Source organism: Lissotriton helveticus, chromosome 2_1, assembly GCF_964261635.1.
Source record: "Lissotriton helveticus chromosome 2_1, aLisHel1.1, whole genome shotgun sequence".
NCBI classification, from domain to species: domain Eukaryota; kingdom Metazoa; phylum Chordata; class Amphibia; order Caudata; family Salamandridae; genus Lissotriton; species Lissotriton helveticus.
The window spans coordinates 1,217,313,243-1,217,333,674 of NC_136059.1; positions in this window are offsets into that span (position 1 = coordinate 1,217,313,243).

The window sequence follows — 20,432 nt, forward strand, 5'->3', positions numbered from 1 at the left end:
TGCTGGGAGTAGTGTTTTAGGATAGTGCAGTGGTGTAGGAGGTCATGCTGGGAGTAGTTTTAGTGTTTAGGGTAGTGCAGTGGTGTTTGGGTAGTGTAGGGGGTCATGCTGATGGATTGACTCACAGAGCTCCGAGCCGACGGACTGGCTTCTGAAGGCATAGCCGCGACCTGGTGATGTGGGGAGAGGCAGCGTGAAAGGGGTATCTCACACAGACACACATACAGAATATTTTTAGTGTGGCCTCGCACAGATAGAACTATGGACCCGATGGCTTGTAGAGGGAGAGATGCAAGCTCCCAGACTGAGTCACAATATGTCAGACAGCTCGCAGACCCAGAGCTGCGAGCCGACGCACTGGCTTCTAAAAGCATAACTGCAAACTGGTGATGTGGGGAGAGGAGCCGTGAAGGGGGTATCTCGTGGACACAGAGCTGCGGTATATTTCCAGTGCTGCCTCGCAGAGGTAGTACTACGGACCCAATGGCTTGTAGAGGAAGAGATGCAAGCTGACGGACTAAATCACAAAATGCATGCCAACACTTCCTTGTTTCAACATTTCACAGCCAATGAGCCGCAAGCTCATGCTCGTAACCCCTCAGCCAATCAGATGTCAGAATTCTCAAATATCGATATCTGTAAAATTTGATATTTCTCAAAAACTACTAAACAGATTTACACCATATAAACAAAAATGTCCTTCCCTAGTGGTTTTTATACCACCTTCCATCCCCAGCTCATTACGCAGCATGATGGGAGTTAGAGTGTATCACATTATTTTACATTTAAAGTGAAAAAATAAAAAGATTTATTTTTAATTTGACATTCCCACGAGACTCACGGGAGTCCTTTGGCCCAACCATCCAGAAATGCAAAATTTTTTAAACATTTGTTACTCCAAAATTACTGAACAGATTTAAAGGTCAAAAAGCACAATCTGTGAACCAAGATCTAGGTTCCAGAAGAAGTACTCACCTACCGTGAGAAAGACACTGTGAGGTCGAAGCGCGTTAGTGTGAACGGGGGTGTCTACCTAATAAAGGTGGTTCAAAAAAGGAGAACACTCAGTGTGACGTTATTTGTGCATAAAGCGATTGAGGGCTCTACAGGTAAGCCCGTCATCTGCACCCACAGGAGAGCACGCTGGGGAAGAACCTGTCTTGTTGGAAATATAAATATATAGGAAACGGAGAACAAGAAGGGGCAGGAAAGGGAAAAACCGCAACAACAGAGTACATGGTGACAAGAAGCAAGCAGGGGGGAGAGGAAGTAATGGACAAGAAAACAATCGTAAATTTGACCAAAAGAAAACTGACAATTGAAGAAGAGACAATACTAGAATTAGGACTTTCATTTTGCCCAACTGCACAATTTGATTACGCCAATGTACGTATTGACCTCTATAAATACATTCAGAAAATGAAACTGAAGAAAATGCATTTCCTGCACCCTGGCAATCCTCAAGCTACAACAGAGGAAGCTCAGGCAAGAGAGGGGGTACCATGGGCACAGACATGGAAACAGTCCAGATATTAGGGGAACTGGAATATGAAAGTACAATGCTCAGTCAAGCCGATATAGTAAAAACATTGGAAGAGGCAGGGATAACACAAGTTGGTGCCTCCAGCAATATCAAGCAAAAATCTAAAAATATTCCCCAAACAGCTTACAACACTATAGAGACCTTCAACGATTTGGTGATTAACGACCTAAAGAAATTGCAAGCAAGGGGTCCTGATCTGAGCAAAGAGAACATTACGAAAAATGAATGGAAAACTAAAATGAGTTTGAAGAATGATGATGATCTGGTCATAAAACCGTCGGATAAGGGAGGAAATATTGTCTTAATGGACAGGAAACAATACCAAAAAGAAGGATGGAGACAGCTTACGAATACAGAGTGTTACAGAGTGTTACAGGACTGTCACAAGACCAGTGTATGAGAGAAGTATAATGGAATTCCACGAAATCATAGATAAATCGCACAGAAAAGGAATATTGAAGGATATGGACTACAAATACATTTGTTGTGAAACACCGGAGATCCCTACTTTCTCTCACTTACCAAAAGTGCACAAGTGTACCAAAAACCCACCCGGGAGACCCATTGTTTCCTCACTGAACAGTCTATTGGACAACATATCCACCTATATTGACTGTTTTTTAAACCCACTGGTCCGAGAGCTGAGTTCTTACATAAAGGACACTAAGGACACTAAGGACTTCCTGCGGATTATATCTGGGATTATATGGAAAACCGATATGTTGCTTGTAACACTAGATGTTACAAGCTTATATACAAGTATACAGCATGACAAGGGACTGAGAGCCATTGAGTTCTTTTTGAAGAAACATGATGCCAAATACTATGAGCATAATCTGATGTTAATGGAACTCACCTCATTTTGTCTCAGAAATAACATTTTTCTTTTCGCAGGTGAGCTTTACCACCAGGAACAGGGGACCGCGATGGGCACGTGCTTCGCTCCCAGCTATGCAAACTTGTTTGTGGGCTGGTTGGAGAAGCACGTGGCCTGGGCGGGGGAGAATGAAAGGTGGCTGGACAACATTGTGTTGTGGGCACGCTACATAGATGATCTCTTCATTATTTGGAAGGGATCACGTGCGGAGGCTGAAATCTATATGGCGTCCCTCAACAACAATGATTGCAACTTGACATTCACAGAGTGCATCAGTGAAACTCAGGTACCATATCTAGATCTATCAGTGTACATTGAGGAAGGGAACATACAGACTTCACTGTACTGGAAACCAACAGCGGGAAACAGCATGCTTCATGCAGGCATTTTTCATTCAGACAGTGTGAGCAAAGGGATCCCATATGGGGAACTTGTCAGAATAAGACGAAACTGCACTACAGACAAAGAATTTCAAAAGGCTAAGGATGAGTCATTCCAGAGACTAAGAGAGAGAGTGTACAAGGAAAGGCTTTTGAAGGGAGCTGAAAAGGAGAACATCTGAAAAGAAAGAATTTGATAATGGGTGAAAAGGAATCTCGAGATACTGAATCCACAAATGAGCTGAGAATGATAACGGACTACTCAGCACAATCATCAGAGATTGTTAAAATATTTTGCAGGAATTGGAAGGTGCTTAAGCCAGACCTAGTCATAGGGAAGCATCTACCCGAGACACCCTTGATAACATATAGGAGAGGCCAGGCCCTCAAAGACCACCTTGTAAGAAGTCACTTCACGAAGAATCTGAAGAGGAAGGATGCAGTGACAGGATTTTACCCTTGCATGAGCTGCAAAGCCTGCAGGAATTGTCAAAAGGTAAAATAATTTTCCATTCCAGGCAGAAAAACTAAGAGAAAGATAAACAAACTTATGAACTGCAATACAGAGTTCGCTGTTTACTGCCTATCATGTCCTTGCGAGCTCAATTATGTAGGGAGCACTATCCACTCGACAAATAAAAGGGTGCTCGAGCACATGCATGCCATCAAGAACCGAGATGTAACATACCCAGTGGCACGCCACTTTCAAGAGCACCATAAGTCTAATCCCAACCTCTTGAAATTTTTCTGTCTAGTCCACTTCCCAAAGGACGATAGGGGTGGGGATAGGGTTAAGAAATTGCGAAAACGTGAATCAAAATACATAATTGAGATGAAGACTAAGAGTCCCTCAGGGTTAAACATCGAGGAAGAACTCTGGAGACACATTTCTTGACACTTTTACTGAAAATGAATTAGAGATTTGCATGAGGAAGTCCAACTGTGCACTCAGAAAAAAGATCCATTGGTGGGAGAGGCAGGAGTGATGTCATTTAAATTAAGGGTAGTCATCGTTATCAAGTAGGAAATTCCTGGAAAAGGAACCTAGTATTCAGGAAAATGGATGACATTAATTTAGGCCCAAATGCCCATTCAGGGCTAGATTGCTGAAAAACACCTAAAGAGAATGCCTTTTCAGGGTAATTCCATATGCAGTGTACAAATGTACAGAGAAAGAATCTGTAAATACGTTAACTGTATATAGAATATAAATACATGTACATTTGGTCCAGGCAATAGTCATTGTACATAATGTAACTATTTGTAAATAATCATTGTAAAGGGGAGCAATGAAATGGAAATGTATGATATGAAACACATTGCAAGATGGCCCCCACAAAAAGAGTGCAAAAGAGATGGCGTGTTTATCCCTCCTTGCTTTTCATGAAATGAATGAACTGCTTGACCCTTTCTATGGCGATGAACTTTATTGTTTTGTTTTAAAATGAACAGGAATTGTTTACCTCCCCGACATTGACAAAGGCGTGTAGCCGAAACTCGTCTGTCGGGTGTTTTTGTTTGCGGAACAAAATCATAAGAATACATTTCTCCTGGTGTGCACCTCAACTTTAATCCATGTGAGGGATTGTAGGGATTGTCTAAAAGGAATATATATATATATATATATTTATACATATATATCATGTGATCAAGCCTGTGGATACAGGCGAAACGCGCCATGGCGGACATGCTGGGCGTTAAAAGGCACGAATAAAGCACCTTTGTTTGGCACTAGATCGGGTTTGCACTCTTCGTCATTCTTTGCCAGCGGGAAAGTTGGTGGCGCCGTTGGCGTCTGGCGAGATTCTGTTCATATATATATATATATATATATATATATATATATATATATATATATATATATATAAATTATTGTTAAGTTATTAATTTAGTACATTTGAAGTGCTTTGGGATTGCAACGCGGTTTGGTGAACCGGAAGATCGGTGTCGAGGAGTTCTGCTTGGAGTCGGAGGACCCGAGTGATTCTTCGTGACAGCGTTCAAGGTGAGCCTTTGGCCGCAAGTTGTTAACGAATGGTCATTAGTGGGTGAAGAGATAGAGTGAAAAACATCTGTAGCCACTTACGCGGTGGACATTACGCGTGTGGCTTCGTAAATAGTGCTATTCCTGATTCCTCATTTAAAATGGCGACGCCAGCTGACGTGCTCAGAGACAGAGCGCAAGCGGCAGACGCTTTGTTTTTAAACTTACCAGATATATCAAGCGGCAGTAAAACAAGTGAAAAGTTGACTGAATCTAATGATGTGAAGTCGAAGTTGAAGAAATTGGAAAAACTGCTCCGAACGGAGCTCACAAAATGGTGGGAGAAGAAATCTTTAGAGAAATATAAGGACACCGGGAGAGTGCCCCGGGGGTTGAGGGTACTTATAGCGCCCTCATTTGAAAACCCTAATCCCCTCATGCTTAAGGAGTGGGCATCCAATAATTTAGAAGCCTCCATGTATCTTGGTAAAGTATGCTGAGCTCGACAGGATCGAAATATTGAACCAGATAGATGCATTGAATTTGGAACTAAATGCAATGCTGCAGCAAGAGGCCATAACCAAGGGGTGTGAGGAAATAAAAAAACGCTTGGAAAAACATGAGAGCACTATAAAAATACGCAAAGCTTTCAAGTTTGCAAGAGATAAGTCCGATTATGAGAATGGGAAAATATTCACTTTTTCGAAGAAATTTGAATCGGTAAAGAGACAGGCGTTGACAAGTAATGCACCCTTAGTTCACACACCCCATATTCAACCAACCATTGCCCCAGCATCATCCGATACAGATCTGAGCTCTATATACAGCAGTATGGGCTAGGAAGATGAGAACAATGATCAACAAGCTACTGCTAGTGGTTTTACCCCGTCGGAGGAATTGGGGTTTATGATAGAGGACCGACGAAATACCCTAAGATCGAGGGGCACGTAACAAACGAAAGGCACCATAAACATAACAAATGCCGCAAAGAGAGGAGGAGGCGGAGGCGGCTTCGCGAAAAAGAAAAGAGGGAAGGGGAATCCTCAGTTGAACCAATAATCAGCACCACTTCTACTCACACCATGAAAAATGATAATGAAACAAAAGAAAAAAATGGAGAAAAAAATTATAAAAATCAAGATAATGAAAATACTGGTATTCATCTCACAGAGCTAGATCTTAATACTGCAGAAACTCAACTCTTGGCCTTGGGCTTATCCTTTTGTCCTAAAATGGTTTCAAATATGTCCAATCTAGGATTGATGTTTTTAAATTCATTCGAAAACTCAAACTTATGAAATACCACATCTTGAATAAAACAAGTAATCGGGCAACAAACATCTTGCAGGACTCCTAACCAAGCAGAAATTTTACAATATCTGACGTTACGACCTTGAAAACTGCACACTCTCTTGTAGATTCTGAGAATGAGAATATTGAAAATACACAAGAAGTGCTAGAATCTATGGGTATTAGGAGTGGCAGTGCTGCTTTAAGTCCCTTTTGCCCTCAATCTACTTTCGTCCCCATGATGCCAAGGGACGCCATTGACATCTTCAGTGATCGAATGATTGAGAATCTCAAAAGTTTGAATCGCACTCTGGCAATGAACCAGAAGCAAAGGAGTTATAGAGACAAACAATATTCTGCTCTTATACGTAAAATCAATAATCAAGGCAATATCATAGTAAATAAAGCGGACAGTGGTAACGTTGTTCTGTGGCCCCGGGATGTTTATATCAAAGAAGCTGAGAGACAATTGAATGATCCATTATGTTATAGAAAGGCCTCATTTAATGAACTAAACAAAGTGAAGGATCTAGTCCACAAGCATTTGGCCCAGTGGAAGAGGGATGGATTAATAAGTAAAAAGGAGTTTGAATTTCTGAAAAAGGATTATCCTATCACGCCCACTCTGTACTTATTACCCAAAATCCATTAAGGTATCTCTCCAATACCCGGGCGACCTATTATCTCAACTCAAAATGGATTATTGGAACCTATATCCAAATATGTGGACTTTTTCCTCCACAGCTATATGGAGGCCCTCCCAACATACATCAGGGACACTAGCCATTTCCTGGATAAACTGAAAGAAGTATGTTGGAAAACAGAATAACAGTTTATTGTAATGGATATTTGTTCTCTCTATACATCCATCAATCACAAAGATGGCCTCAGACAAATTGAACATTTTTGTCTGAAAGAAATGTAAGATTCTATGATCATAGCAAAATGTTGATCCAACTGATTGATTTGTGCCTTAAATACATTTATTTTCTCTTTAATAATGAAGTTTTCCAACAGTTGCAGGGCGTGGCCATGGGGGCATGCTTCTCCCCCCAGCTACTCGTGTTTACACGTGGGCTGGTGGGAGAGGCATGTTCTGGGTCAGCCCCGGAGCGGTATGGAGAACACAGAGATAGGCATCATTAACATGTGGCGCTTTATAGACGATGTCTTCATAATATGGCAGGGATCTAAGGCGTCCGCAGAAGATTTTGTCAATAGGATCAACACTAACGAATTGAATCTTGAATTCACAGCTACTATTGATAATGTTAAAGTTGATTTTCTTGATGTAGAAATCTATATTGTTGACAATGTGATCAAGACCAGGATGCATAGAAAAGGGGAAACATCCTTTACAACGCAACTTTTACCACGCAGTGCTATTACAACGCAGGTTTTACAACGAAAACCATTACAACGCATTGCGCTGGGGGGCGCTCTAGGATAGGGAATAGATTTAATTTGCTATCCAACACCTTCCCTAGTGTCCACGGGGACTGGAGTTAGAATAGTAAATTAAACTATTCACTATCCAGCACCCTAAAGCGCTATGTGTTGTAATGGTATGCGTTGTAAAAACCGCCTTGTAAAGGCATGCGTGGTAAAAGCATGCGTTGTAACGTCATACATCCATAGAAAAGTCACGGCAGGGAACTCCATTTTACATGCCCATAGTAGTCATCCTCGCCATTTGATAAAAAGTATCCCGCATGGGGAATTTTTAAGAATACAAAGAATCTGCAATAATGAGGTTGATCTCAAGATTTGTTTGGAGGATGCTTTTCAGAGATTTTTAGCCAGGGGTTATAACAAAAATGAACTTACTGAATAAAATAGTCGCTAAAAATATTACTCCCTTTGATGTGATTTCAGCTGCTGCTGTTATTTCTGAAGACAGTGAGCATATCGTGGCAGAAAAAACTAACATTAGGCTTATTACAACTTTTCACTGCCAGGAGCGACAAATTAGGCAAATCTTGAAATCGAATTGGCCTATCCTTAAGACGAATATCACTTTAGCCCCTCTATTAGATGACCATCCAGACATTACATTTCGTCGGGCTCCCTCTATGAGGTATGCCCTGGTTAAAACCAGCCCTGAAGTTGCCAAATCTACCAACTGGCTCTTCAAAAGAACTGGATTCTTTAAATGCAGCTCCTGCAGAGCATGCAAGTTTGGAGTTAACACAACGGAATATTATGAGGCATTTTCTCAGACTACTTGCAGGATCAACAGTCTGTTTACCTGTAAGACAGATCACGCTGTATATGTCTTACAATGTACTTGCAAGTTGCAGTACATTGGGAGCACCAAGCTCCAGGTATTTAACTGCATCTTACAACATTTGCGGGCTATAGTTAATTCCGACTCCAATTATCCAGTGGCGCGTCATTTCAAGCTAGTCCATAAAAACAATCTCAATGACTTGAAATACTTTGTAATTGACGCAGTTCCTTTCTCCAAGAGAGGGGGAGACAGAGAGTGAAAACTAAGACAATTGGAGAGCCATTATATAGTACTTCTTAATACTAAGATCCCAATTGGTCTTAATATGGGGGAGGACTTACATAACTTCTTATAAACTCCTTTAAGACTGTTTAGACCCTCTTATAATGAATTCCATTCTGGAGGGTTCTTACTTTTATTTACAGCTGTAGTTTCTAGGTGACAGGCTTGTCATACTAGTGTAAGTCCTTGATGAATTTATCTCTTATTTGCACATATCTGTATATACTATTAATTTAGTAGAATGGGGTTTTAGCTTGTATTTTTATTGCCTTGTTCTTCTTAGCACATTTTATATTAGTTTTACTGTTTTTATGGTTTTACCAGTCTCTATACGTGCTGAGGATGATTTTCTATAACCTATGGGGCTTTAAAATTCTTTGAGAGCTACTTTTTGAACTCTCAAATTTGGAAGTATGACGTGAACCTTGGCTTTAATTAGTGCAATTCTGTATTGAAAATTTGGGTCTGTGAGTATATAGCATTTTCTGCACTTTACTGAATTATTTGCTGCTAACTAAATGACAGAGTAATAGTTTATCCGGTTTGACACATTTTTGCACTTTTCTGCACTTGGCACTTTAATTTAATCTGTAAGCGTATGCTGTTTATGCCTGGTATTGCTCAGGTATTCATGCTCTCTTCATATTTACATGATTTTAATTATTGCACTATTTTGCACTTTTTTGATGTATTGTTCTTATATACTGTGTTATATACCTATGTGGCCCGTTTACCAAATCTTAGGGATGAATATATTGGGAATGAATTTAGCCAGACTTATTTATTAGGGCACTTGCCCTTTACGTTTGTTACTTTTATTATTCTTGGATTTACTCACCATGCCCTCCTTTGTTAAATATACAAATCGGAGCTTGATGTTTACTCTCACGGTGGAGAATAGGCTAGTAATCTTAATATGAATGATATGTTTGAAACTGTATATTATGAATACTGTTTCTCTTGCGATTGATTTTATAAATATTGTCTGACTGTTTAACCTATCTCTAACACTGTGTAAAGATTTACGTAGTATGTCCTTTATGTCTAGGGCGTAAAGAAGGCAGGGCTAGAATGGATGTTAACAGTATTTAAATCATGGTCTCTTTGAGCATGTCATGTGATCAAGTCCGGGTTTCCCGGACGAAACGCGTCATGCTGCTGCCCATTTGTGGAATAAAAGCACTTTAATTTGCACCATCCTCAGTTTGTGGTCTGTACCTGTTTACGCGTGTGCCTCTGTGCTCTCGTGCCTCAGGACTGTGGAGTTCGATTAAATTGGACGGTTGGGCTGATTCCGTCCTTCTACAGACCCTCTCTTCGCTTTGTGGCTGGTAGATTTTGGCCGACATCACTTTTGTGATTTGTTTTCTTTGAACCCGGAAGGACTTTCCAGTTACACAGCCCCCCGCGACCGGAAGTGCTTTGGGATTGCAACGCGGTTTGGTGAACCAGAATGATCGGTGTCGAGGAGTTCTGCTTGGAGTCGGAGGACTCGAGTGATTCTTCGTGACAGCGTTCGAGGTGAGCCTTTTGCCGCAAGTTGTTACCGAATGGTCATTAGCAAGTGAAGAGATAGACTGAAAAACATCTGTAGCCACTTAAGCGGTGGACATTACGCGTGTGGCTTCATAAATAGTGCTATACCTGATTCCTCATTTATAAATGGCGACAGCAGGTGACGTGCTCAGAGACAGAGAGGAAGCGGCAGACGCTTTGTTTTTAAACTTAGCGGATATCTCAAGCGGTAGTAAAACAAGTGAAAAGTTGACTGAATCTAATGATGTGAAGTCGAAATTGAAGAAATTGGAAAAACTGCTCCGAACGGAGCTCACAAAATGGTGGGAGAAGAAATCTTTAGAGAAATATAAGGAAGCCAGGAGAGTGCCCCGGGGGTTGAGGGTAGTTATAGCGCTCGCATTTGAAAACCCTAATCCCCTCATGCTTAAGGAGTGGGCATCCAATAATTTAGAAGCCTCCATGAATATGGTGTGTATCTTGGTAAAGTATGCTGAGCTCGACAGGATCGAAATATTGAACCAGATAGATGCATTGAATTTGGAACTGAATCCAAAGGAGCAGCAAGAGGCCATCACCAAGGGGCGTGAGGAAATAAAAAAACGCTTGGAAAAACATGAGAGCACTATAAAAATACGCAAAGCTTTCAAGTTTGCAAGAGATAAGTCCGATCATGAGAATGAGAAAATATTCACTTTTTCAAAGAAATTTGAAACGGTAAAGAGACAGGCGTTGACAAGTAATGCACCCTTAGTTCACACACCCCATATTCAAACAACCATTGCCCCAGCGTCATCCGATACAGATCTGAGCTCTATACACAGCAGTATGGGCTCGGAAGATGAGAACACTGATCAACAAGCTACTGCTAGTGGTTTTACCCCGTCGGAGGAATTGGTGTTTATGATAGAGGACCGACGCAATACCCTAAGATCGAGGGGCACGCAACAAATGAAAGGCACCATAAACGTAACAAATGCCGCAAAGAGAGGCGGAGGCGGAGGCGGCTTCGCGAAAGCACAGAGCGCGCATCGTGGCCGCACAGCACATCAAAGGGCTTCTCCCAGCGTGTGCTGTGCGGCTTCTCCTCCCCTAATTATGTGGCCGGCCGTACTTGTGTTTCCCGGCCGCTTCCCGGCCGCTCTTGTTGGCTTTGTGAGCTGATGGCATGTTTAGTTTACACACACAACGTTTCTCTCGATTTTCTAGTTGTCTGTATTAGGAATATATATATTTTTGGGCTTTTCTAACAAAACGCACCTAGCTGTTGGCATTTACTTTAGAATTCACGGATACATGGAATCTTTAGTTTACAAACAGTTTCCCTCGATTGTCTTGGCTCGTTTTCTTTGTTTCCTGCTCATCTCTTCATCTTATCTCATCACATTTGCTGTGCAGGCAAAGACAGAGTTCAAAAGTCAGATGCTTTCCGAGAGCGCCTGTTCGTGCCCAAAGCCCCTTCCTGCTTGCTGCTTCTTTTCTTCTTTCTCCCCTTCGTAATAAAGTGGCAAAGATGAAAGACTCCTCCATACATTTTTAACTGTTTTAATCCTTGTTCAAAGCGCTATTTGCTCTACACTGTAAAATGTTTTGTACTTAAAGGCGCAACACGCATCTCAAGTCTGTCAATTCAAATATTCAATTGTTTTTTTTAAGGAAATGCATTTCGCAGTCAACCATGAAACTGAAGCCTTATGCCAACAACATCCTACTAACTCACTTATCGCCCTGCATGTCAATTTCTAATTTATCACAAGTGGTTATAGAATTCAAGGTTCTCATGATATACAATAAACTGGCCAAAGTGCAACTCAATGTCCATGTCTAAATATAGGACTGCACACTCTATAGAAGACTACGTGTTAAGTGGATTACAAAGAAATTGAATTATCTAGGCATTTTAACCAGCAGGAATATACATGAGATGATTACAAATAACCTTAAACCATTGCAGAAATAACTATTCTAGTGAAATAGTAAAAATTGCAACTCTCCCTATGGAGTAGGATTGAAAGCATTACAATGACAGTCTTACCATGGTCCAACTATGCCTTCGATATACTACCCTTAGGAGTACCTTGAACCACAACAAATTGTATAAATTGTATAAGGCTGCCAATTATCAACAAGCATTGGTATAGCCAATAGGTCTCACTTTTGGGAACTTATAAATATTTAGTTATGCAGCACAAAATCCTTGGTGCAACAACATCAACTGTTGCATGGCTAAACACTTATAAGGTCCAAAACGGCGAGACCTATTGGCTATGCCAATGCTTGTTATTTTCTATTTAGCACAGAAAAACCAACGCGTTTCGGTAGTCACATCTACCTTGCTCACGGTCAATTTTTCATAAGGATGCACATTGTTTAAATTACCCATACTACCCAGAAAGCATGTGATTCTTGCACTTCCTGTTTGTTAACCTGCTGGGAATTCTGGTCCATGTAGTTTTTACATTATTCCCATCATGTTTTTGTTCATTGGTATGAATGTGCATCCTTAGGAAAAATTGACCGTGAGCAAGGTAGATGTGACTACCGAAACGCGTTGTTTTTTCTGTGCTAAATAGAAAATAAAAATGTTTGCTGAGAACACTGGCTGTGAGTGAATTCTTTGGAATTGACGTGGTTGGATTTATTAGCGGCTTGGTTCGGCCGCTGGAGCTACGCACCGCTAAGCAGCGCCATTACGGGGAAACAAGAACCACCGAGTTGATATATATATATATATATATATATATATATATATATATATATATATATATATATATATATATATATATATATATATATATATGAACTAAATCAATAAATTATCCATAGCTCTGCTATCTGTCATTCTTATTCTTATCATTAATTATGTTATTTCCGGTGGCATGGTTGTTGTTATAAATGCTAAGAATTAGCATGCTATAGGTGATGTAATATGAATGGGTATAATCAGTGCATGGCAAAGGCACATGGTATGGTTAATTTAGACAGGCTAGCGACTTGAAAACATTCTATACAGAGGTGTTCAAGTTATAGTAAGATTTGGGCAGGATGCAAATTATAACTTTAAGTTGTAACAATAAAATTATAACTTTAAATTTTGAATTTCTAATGTTTGTGTAGTTAAGTTGGTTTTGTATTGAAATAATAAATGAAGTTTTCCTAACTATAACTAATCTTAAACCTTTGTTTTTCTCATTGTTTTTTTTTCAATTTGTTTCTATGAAGAGGTGGCACGGAAAAAGAAATTAAAGGACTCCATTGTATAGTATTTTCTGTTTTTGCCACCTGTAGGAAACAAAGTTATTTCCAAATTTGTTACATGCAAAATATTTTTCAAAGTGATATCCTGTGGGAACATTAAACAATACTCCTTCAGTATCACAGGAATGAGGAAAAACATGCAGGCAATTTATTCCACAAGGTTGGCATGTGCGGAAAAAAGGTGCCAGAAGGAGATAGACAAGTCCTAAGCAGGAAGATCAGCAGTGGACACTTCCTCAGTGAAAGCAACACCTTAGACTTTTTCTGTTTTATCAGCGCCTCCACCACTTCCCTCTGCCTCTATCGCTCTAGTTGTACCCTCTAACACTACTGCTCCATCTGCAACCCCACCAAAACCTGGTGCATCTGTTCCTTCACCTTTCCCTGCTCCTGGTACCGCTGTGCCAATAGACCTTTTCAGCTAGAATCGCAATATAATAGAGAAAGATGCCAGTACAGTGACATACTGTCTCATCTGCGATACGGACATTGCTGCGGGACAAAGAAATATGCCCATCCATCATGAGCTTGTTATTGCTCACCAGTGCTCTCAACAAAAGCCTTAGGGGCCCATCAGGATGGCGGGCGGATCGCCTCCGCCATCCACACAGCAAAGACCCCCGCCATATTATGATGGGTGGGGGGTCCGGGGCAGATGGAAAGACTCGTCGACCAGCAGAAAACAAGGTTAACATGGTGGCGGTGTCTGCAAGACACATCATCCAAATTACAATGCCTGCTAAGATGTGCCTTTCCTTGGCAGTGTTGCCGCCATGGAAAGGCATGTGGTCTTTGCCTGCGGGGGCCTGTAGCTGGCCCCCAGGATGTTGGGGGTTCACATGGGGGGTACCTATGGTACCCCCTGCATTTGCATGCACAAGGTGGCAGGCACCGCGCAGTGCCTGTCACGTTCATTCCCAGCATTGTGGTTGGTGGTGCTGTGAGCAGCGATCACCACAATGCTGGGAATAGGGTTTGCCACCGCAACGGTGGCGGTGGCATCCTAATGTTAGGTACGGGACCGCCGCACCCCTTGTGGACGCTCCCGCATTCCGTTACGGTCCGCCCGTCATCGTAATAGGCCCCTTAGTATTTTTGTTTGCCTTTCTTACCCTACTATTTCCTGTTGAGACTATTGTTTGGGTTAGTTAAATTGACCTTGAAAAAAATCCTGAAAAAACAAGACAAATATTTATTTTCAGAACTAACCAAATGTCTCCAAAAATAGAAAGCTTCTACCAGTATTAGGTACCAAATGTTTTCAGGTATCAGAAATAAATTGTATTTAATATAAAGATAAATGCTAAGTGTAAGGCAAGTTAAACATGCACCTTATGGTGCATTTGTAGTAGAGAGTAAGTTAATAGACTACTACAATGATATCTAATTGTATTTAAGTTAAGATAACAAAGAGTCAAACATTGTTTTCTCCTTTTGTGTTTTCAGACAAAACTTCTTAAAAAAAGAGAGGGACCCTTTGGAACCCAAAGGACTAGGATACAAGCAGAAACTCAAAAACAAACGTCCTTTGGTAGTGAATAAACTCTTGCTTTGCACTATCCCACCACACATACAATCCTCTTATAGTTCAACAATAAAAAAAAGCATCCAACCTAAAAGATCACTGTTGAAACCAACAAACCATGTATTGGTGCACAGTCTATAACGTACACATTGAGATAATAAATGTTATGCATTGAGATAATAAATGTATTAAAAATATAAGGCAAGAAAGAATTAATACAGAAATTGCACAAGAAATTTTTCATACACAATAAAAACAGGAATATGTTACTCACAAAAGACAGCAATAAAATAAAACGGTCATACAAAACGTTTTTTAAAAACACAATACGAGAGTTAAAGGAGACATTTGCACTTTGTTATTAAATTCCATGACTCATATCAGAAGACTTCTACAGAATCACCTGAATGTGTCGAAATTCATTCACATTTAAGGTAAATATAGAGTGATGAGTTAATAGCAAACGGGCGTCGACGCGTTTCGAAGGTGATATGGTTGAACCTTCTTTTTCAAGACTACAATAACATTGCACTCTTGCTGGTTAAAAAATATCTATAATACAAAAACATAAAACGAATTAATACTAAAGTACGTTTATAATCTCCATACAAAACATACAATATAGGCAATCCATTGCTATTCTAACTTTTAATCACTGGGTCAGAATAAGAAAGTCGAGAGAGACCATTGGCTTTTTATATTCCCAACACTTTGAATTTCTTAATCTCAACAGTGCTTAATACCTCACATATTACATCATGCATACCTATTCAAGTAATTTGATATATGTGAAAGCATAGAAGACAACAATGCTTAGTCAACTAAACTCCTTTTTGGGGTTGTCTGTCTAGTGGGGGCTGAGTAAAAGGGGGGGCTCAAACACGTTTTCCCCATGAAATATCCAATAGGAATATTGAACACTGCTACTCCGAAAATGGTTGAATAGCATAGCATGGGATTTTGCAGAAAGCTCAATCTTTACACAGAAAGTGTGCTTTTTCTGATTTGGTGTAAATCCATTCAGTGTTTTTTTAGATATTAAGGTTCAAAATGTATGTACATATTGCGAATGATACCTCGGCAGAAGTACTGCAGAGTATCGCGAGCTCAAAACAAGCAATCTGATTGACCGGTATGGTACTCTCTCTGTACTAGCGCTGTATCTTGAGGTCAAAACATGTAATCTGGCTGGATGCAACATGAACAGAAAGTTGCAGCTTCCATTCAATGACTCTGGGTCTCGGTCCCAGTGCCATAGAAAACTAATAAAAATAAAAAATAAAAGGAAACAGGGTAGGGGTACCCTGACCCCCTGGTACCTGTGGAGAGGCCCCAGAGTGATACCCCCTGGAGTCAAATTAAAATTGTATTTCTTGGTACTACTGCAGGGCTCAGCGTGGGCTCCTGTGTACTTTTAAGGTAGTACTGTGGTAACACACCGTTGTTTAAAAAAGGGCATGTCTAGGGGCCCTGAAGACCATGGAAGTTGGCCAGCAAGGGTGTCTTAGCCACCTGTGGAAGTTGGGCACAGGGTCTGGTTGCTTGCCAGGTCCAGGAGTACACTCTACGCTGCACACAACGAAGACTGTCCACCTTGGGCGGGGGGTTTGGCCACGCACAGGCCTGGCTTCCTACACACTTCCTACCCCTGAAGGCCAGGCGCAAGTCGGGGTAAGCCTAGTAAGATATGCTAGTAAACTATTACTTTTTGTATATAAAAAAAGCCCAGAAATTCATTGAAAAATAACAAAAGTTAATGTTACATTACGGGTATGCATGGGTAATATATCTTACTTTACATTTTTTAAAACTGAGAGATTCACAAAAACAAATTAAACCTTAAAGTGACTTTAATAATTAGGTAAAAATGTCAGTTAAAACATTACATTTTAAACTAAAAAAAACACCGAAATTCACCATTTATAGTTATCTTAAGTAAGCATCACTCTCTCCCTCACCAAGCACTGCTTAATACCTCACATATTACATTACTCATGCCATATTCTATGACATGACTGATAACATCAATGTGACAACTGAAATGACATCATTGATGACAACACTGTACATGGTAGGGGCACTAGAACTACCACGACCAACCAATGGAAAACACATCCTTACTTGTGAGTCACTGAATGTATCATATATTGCATTAACCAGAATGTAATGGGAATGTTTGCAGATGCCACTAGTGTGCTCACTCCATCATACACAGACTTCACAATGTTGCCCAATTAGAGTGATGCTTGAAACTGAAGCTTTTTGTCGAATATCAAGCCTGTCCGCAGGCATGGATCACTGAAAACAAAGCGATGGTGAAGATATAGCCATTGCTTTAAGTGGGCCGGGTCTCACCGGTGCTGAGCACCGGCAGATTTTTAAAGGAGGCCTCGAAAGGGGTCTCTATCGGGCTCTGTTTTGTGCCCTGGCACAGGTGGTCCTTTTTTTCCCGGACCGCATTGATAGCAGGTACATCGATGTGCGCATGCTCACACTGCTCAATTCTCACTAGTGGAGAAGTTACGGCATGACCTCATGCCAGGTGAGAGTTTTAGGGAAAGGGAAATCCTTTAATGAGAGTAATTAATTTTCTCTCTGGATTTCCCTTCTCTTTTTGAAACTCAGGAGCAACAACATTGTTGTGGTGTCACCAGGTCTTTAGGTGGAAGCTTTTTCAATATTATATACGAGCCAGAGTTGCTGCTTATTTATCTTATGCAACTAACAGCCATTGCCAAAGCCACTAGTCCTGCCTTGTCGAGGGTATGATGTTACTTGTTGTATCATATATCTGGATGCAATGACAGAAACAGCAAAATACAAATCGGGCGGCACACTATGCTAAGCACAGAATTTTAGTTTATGTGTTTTTAAGCCACACCCTTAATTACATTGGCCACGCCTCTTTCAGTGACCCCCCAATTTATTGACTCCACTTAAAGCCCTGGATATAGCAATAAATGAGGTCACCAGGGCAGGGCTGTCTCTAGGGCGTGCGATCGCTGCCAACGCACCGGGCGCTGACTTGGGGTGGGGGCGTTATTTTTGCAGGTATATTATCATTTTAAAAGCACCTGCTGCCGCGTTCTTGGCCTCCAGCAATTTTCAGGCATCAATTAAAATGTCAAGATAACTCTGGGGATAAATCGTCTTCCTGGAAAGAGAACGGAAGTTTGTCTAGTGGAAGTTTTGACTAATCCTAACATAGCAGAGGGTTAAAATGCCTGCTGCTAAGAACGTGTACCGTGCAGATAACAAAGTTCATTTAATTAACCTGTTCCATGCTGCCGTCGGCCATTGGCCAACCGCAGCACTACCTCCCCAGTGCTGCCGTTGGCCAATGCCCAACGCGGCCCCGCCCGTTTTGCGGAAGTGCCGCACTTCCGCAAAATCGTGGCCACCGTTAAAATAGGCCAGCGGGTTACTGCTTCTGAAAGAGAGCTCCTTTTGTTACTTGTGTTTATAAGTCAAAAATCATAATATAGAACATTGAGCTATTAACAGTCAACATAGAGTTGCATGCAAACTGCAAGGTATATGTTAGAGCTATATGTTTTTCCCAGTCTTTCATTATCCTAATCTTCCTAAAAGGGTTCATTTGGATAGAAAACAATTCTTATTATTAAAGAGAACCCCTAACAATGGTATTACATTTTAAATATTGAATTTGTGCTTTTCCAGAATAGGGGCTCTTATACTCTATTGCCTACCAGTATCGATGACATGTCACTCCTAAACTACACCTTGTAGTCCTGTCTGATGAAACATTTCCTATCACTGATTTACACACATATATGATAGTCCCTGCGCAATGCGTGTGGGATGTAAAGTGCTCTGACACCTTACACTGGTATGAGTGGTGCTGTAAAACTAAATGACTCTGAGAGACAGTGGTTATGCAGACTCAAGAGGCACTTTTAAAGGGTGCTAGTGTGGGAATTCTGGCCGAGGTGGTCATTGGGGGGAGTGGGGGGCGCCAACAAACATTTTTGCACAGGGGCCACCAGTGACCCTAAGAGATTGCACACGTGTCTTTGGAGAGAAATGACCCAATGTCTGCTTGCGACATGACTTCAAGACACACTGCGGATTACCCTCTTGGCTACGGCGTTCGTGAGGCAGCGGATCTCACCTTCTCTCCAGCATTTCTTCAGCAACTCGCGGTACCCGCTGCGTGGGTCCCGCGTCACGTGGGAGGCATCTTCAAAGACCCTTCATTTCTGGAGGGGTTTGGGACAAAGGTTACTTGCAGGGCTGCGAGCAGGCGGAGGCGCAGGACTACCGGTCCCAGGAGCGCCCGCCCGCCCTCATTCAATCCACCTGGGCAGCTCTCCCTGCAGGCTCCTCCCCCACTGGAGCAAAGAAAAGGCTTCTGACCCGGATTACCGGCGGGACACACTGCGGATTACCCTCTTGGCTACGGCGTTCGTGAGGCAGCGGATCTCACCTTCTCTCCAGCATTTCCTCAGCAACTCGCGGTACCCGCTGCGCGGGTCCCGCGTCGCGTGGGAGACATCTTCAAAGACCCTTCATTTCTGGAGGGGTTTGGGACAAAGGTTACTTGCAGGGCTGCGAGCAGGCGGAGGCGCAGGACTACCGGTCCCAGGAGCGCCCACCCGCCCTCATTCAATCCACCTGGGCAGCTCTCCCTGCAGGCTCCTCCCCCCCACACTCTTACCCTATAAACATAGTAAACAAGTCCCGCTGCATGGGAGCGCGCGGGAGTGCGCCGGGAGAAGCCCGGGACAAGGGCGGGACCGTCTAAGGCCATCATAGGCCGGATTAGGCTGGGCTGGGCCTACTCTCTTTAGTTAGCCCCTTGAACATTGGATTATTGTACTGTTAAATTTCTTCCTAGTTCTGCACCCACTACAGTTAGTTATGCCTTCCCCGGCTAGGGAGGGGTAAAAAATAGGACCTTAGATAATTATTTCCCCTGGGCTGCGGGAGAAGGGGATAAGGAAAGTACCTTGATTAAGCTCAGGGCGGAGCGCAGACGCTCTATAGAAAATTGGAAAAATAGGCCCCTTGGAGATAATTCTATATCACTGAGTGAGGAGTCATCCGTACTGGATGATGTCCCACTTCTTCTGAGGGACTGTACCAGCAACCCGACTGAATCAAATACTAACTTAATCCCCTCTCTTAGCCCAAGTAGTGTGACTATTGATTTAATTTCCCAGCCCCCATCGGCTACTAAAGCCAGGAAAGCTAAAGCAAAAACCAAGCCAACTTCTGTGCAAGGGGTATATGGGCCCCCACCGAATAAACGCAGGAGGAAGTCGAGGGGTGGCCAAGGAAAAACTAAAACAAAAATCCCCCACTCTGAGTTCGGTAGGACAACAAAACTCCCTCCACCCACTGAGAGGTCAGTGGAAGATGCACATTCAACACCTCCTGAAAAGGTTACTACTGTTACCGACTCAGCTGATGCCACGGTAATCAATGCTACCAATGTCCCTCTTTCTGTTGCCCCATTAGGAAATCTTGAATTTTTGCTCAGGTGCCTATTATTGCCGATTAGCGAGAGTATTAAAAAGGTTGAGAT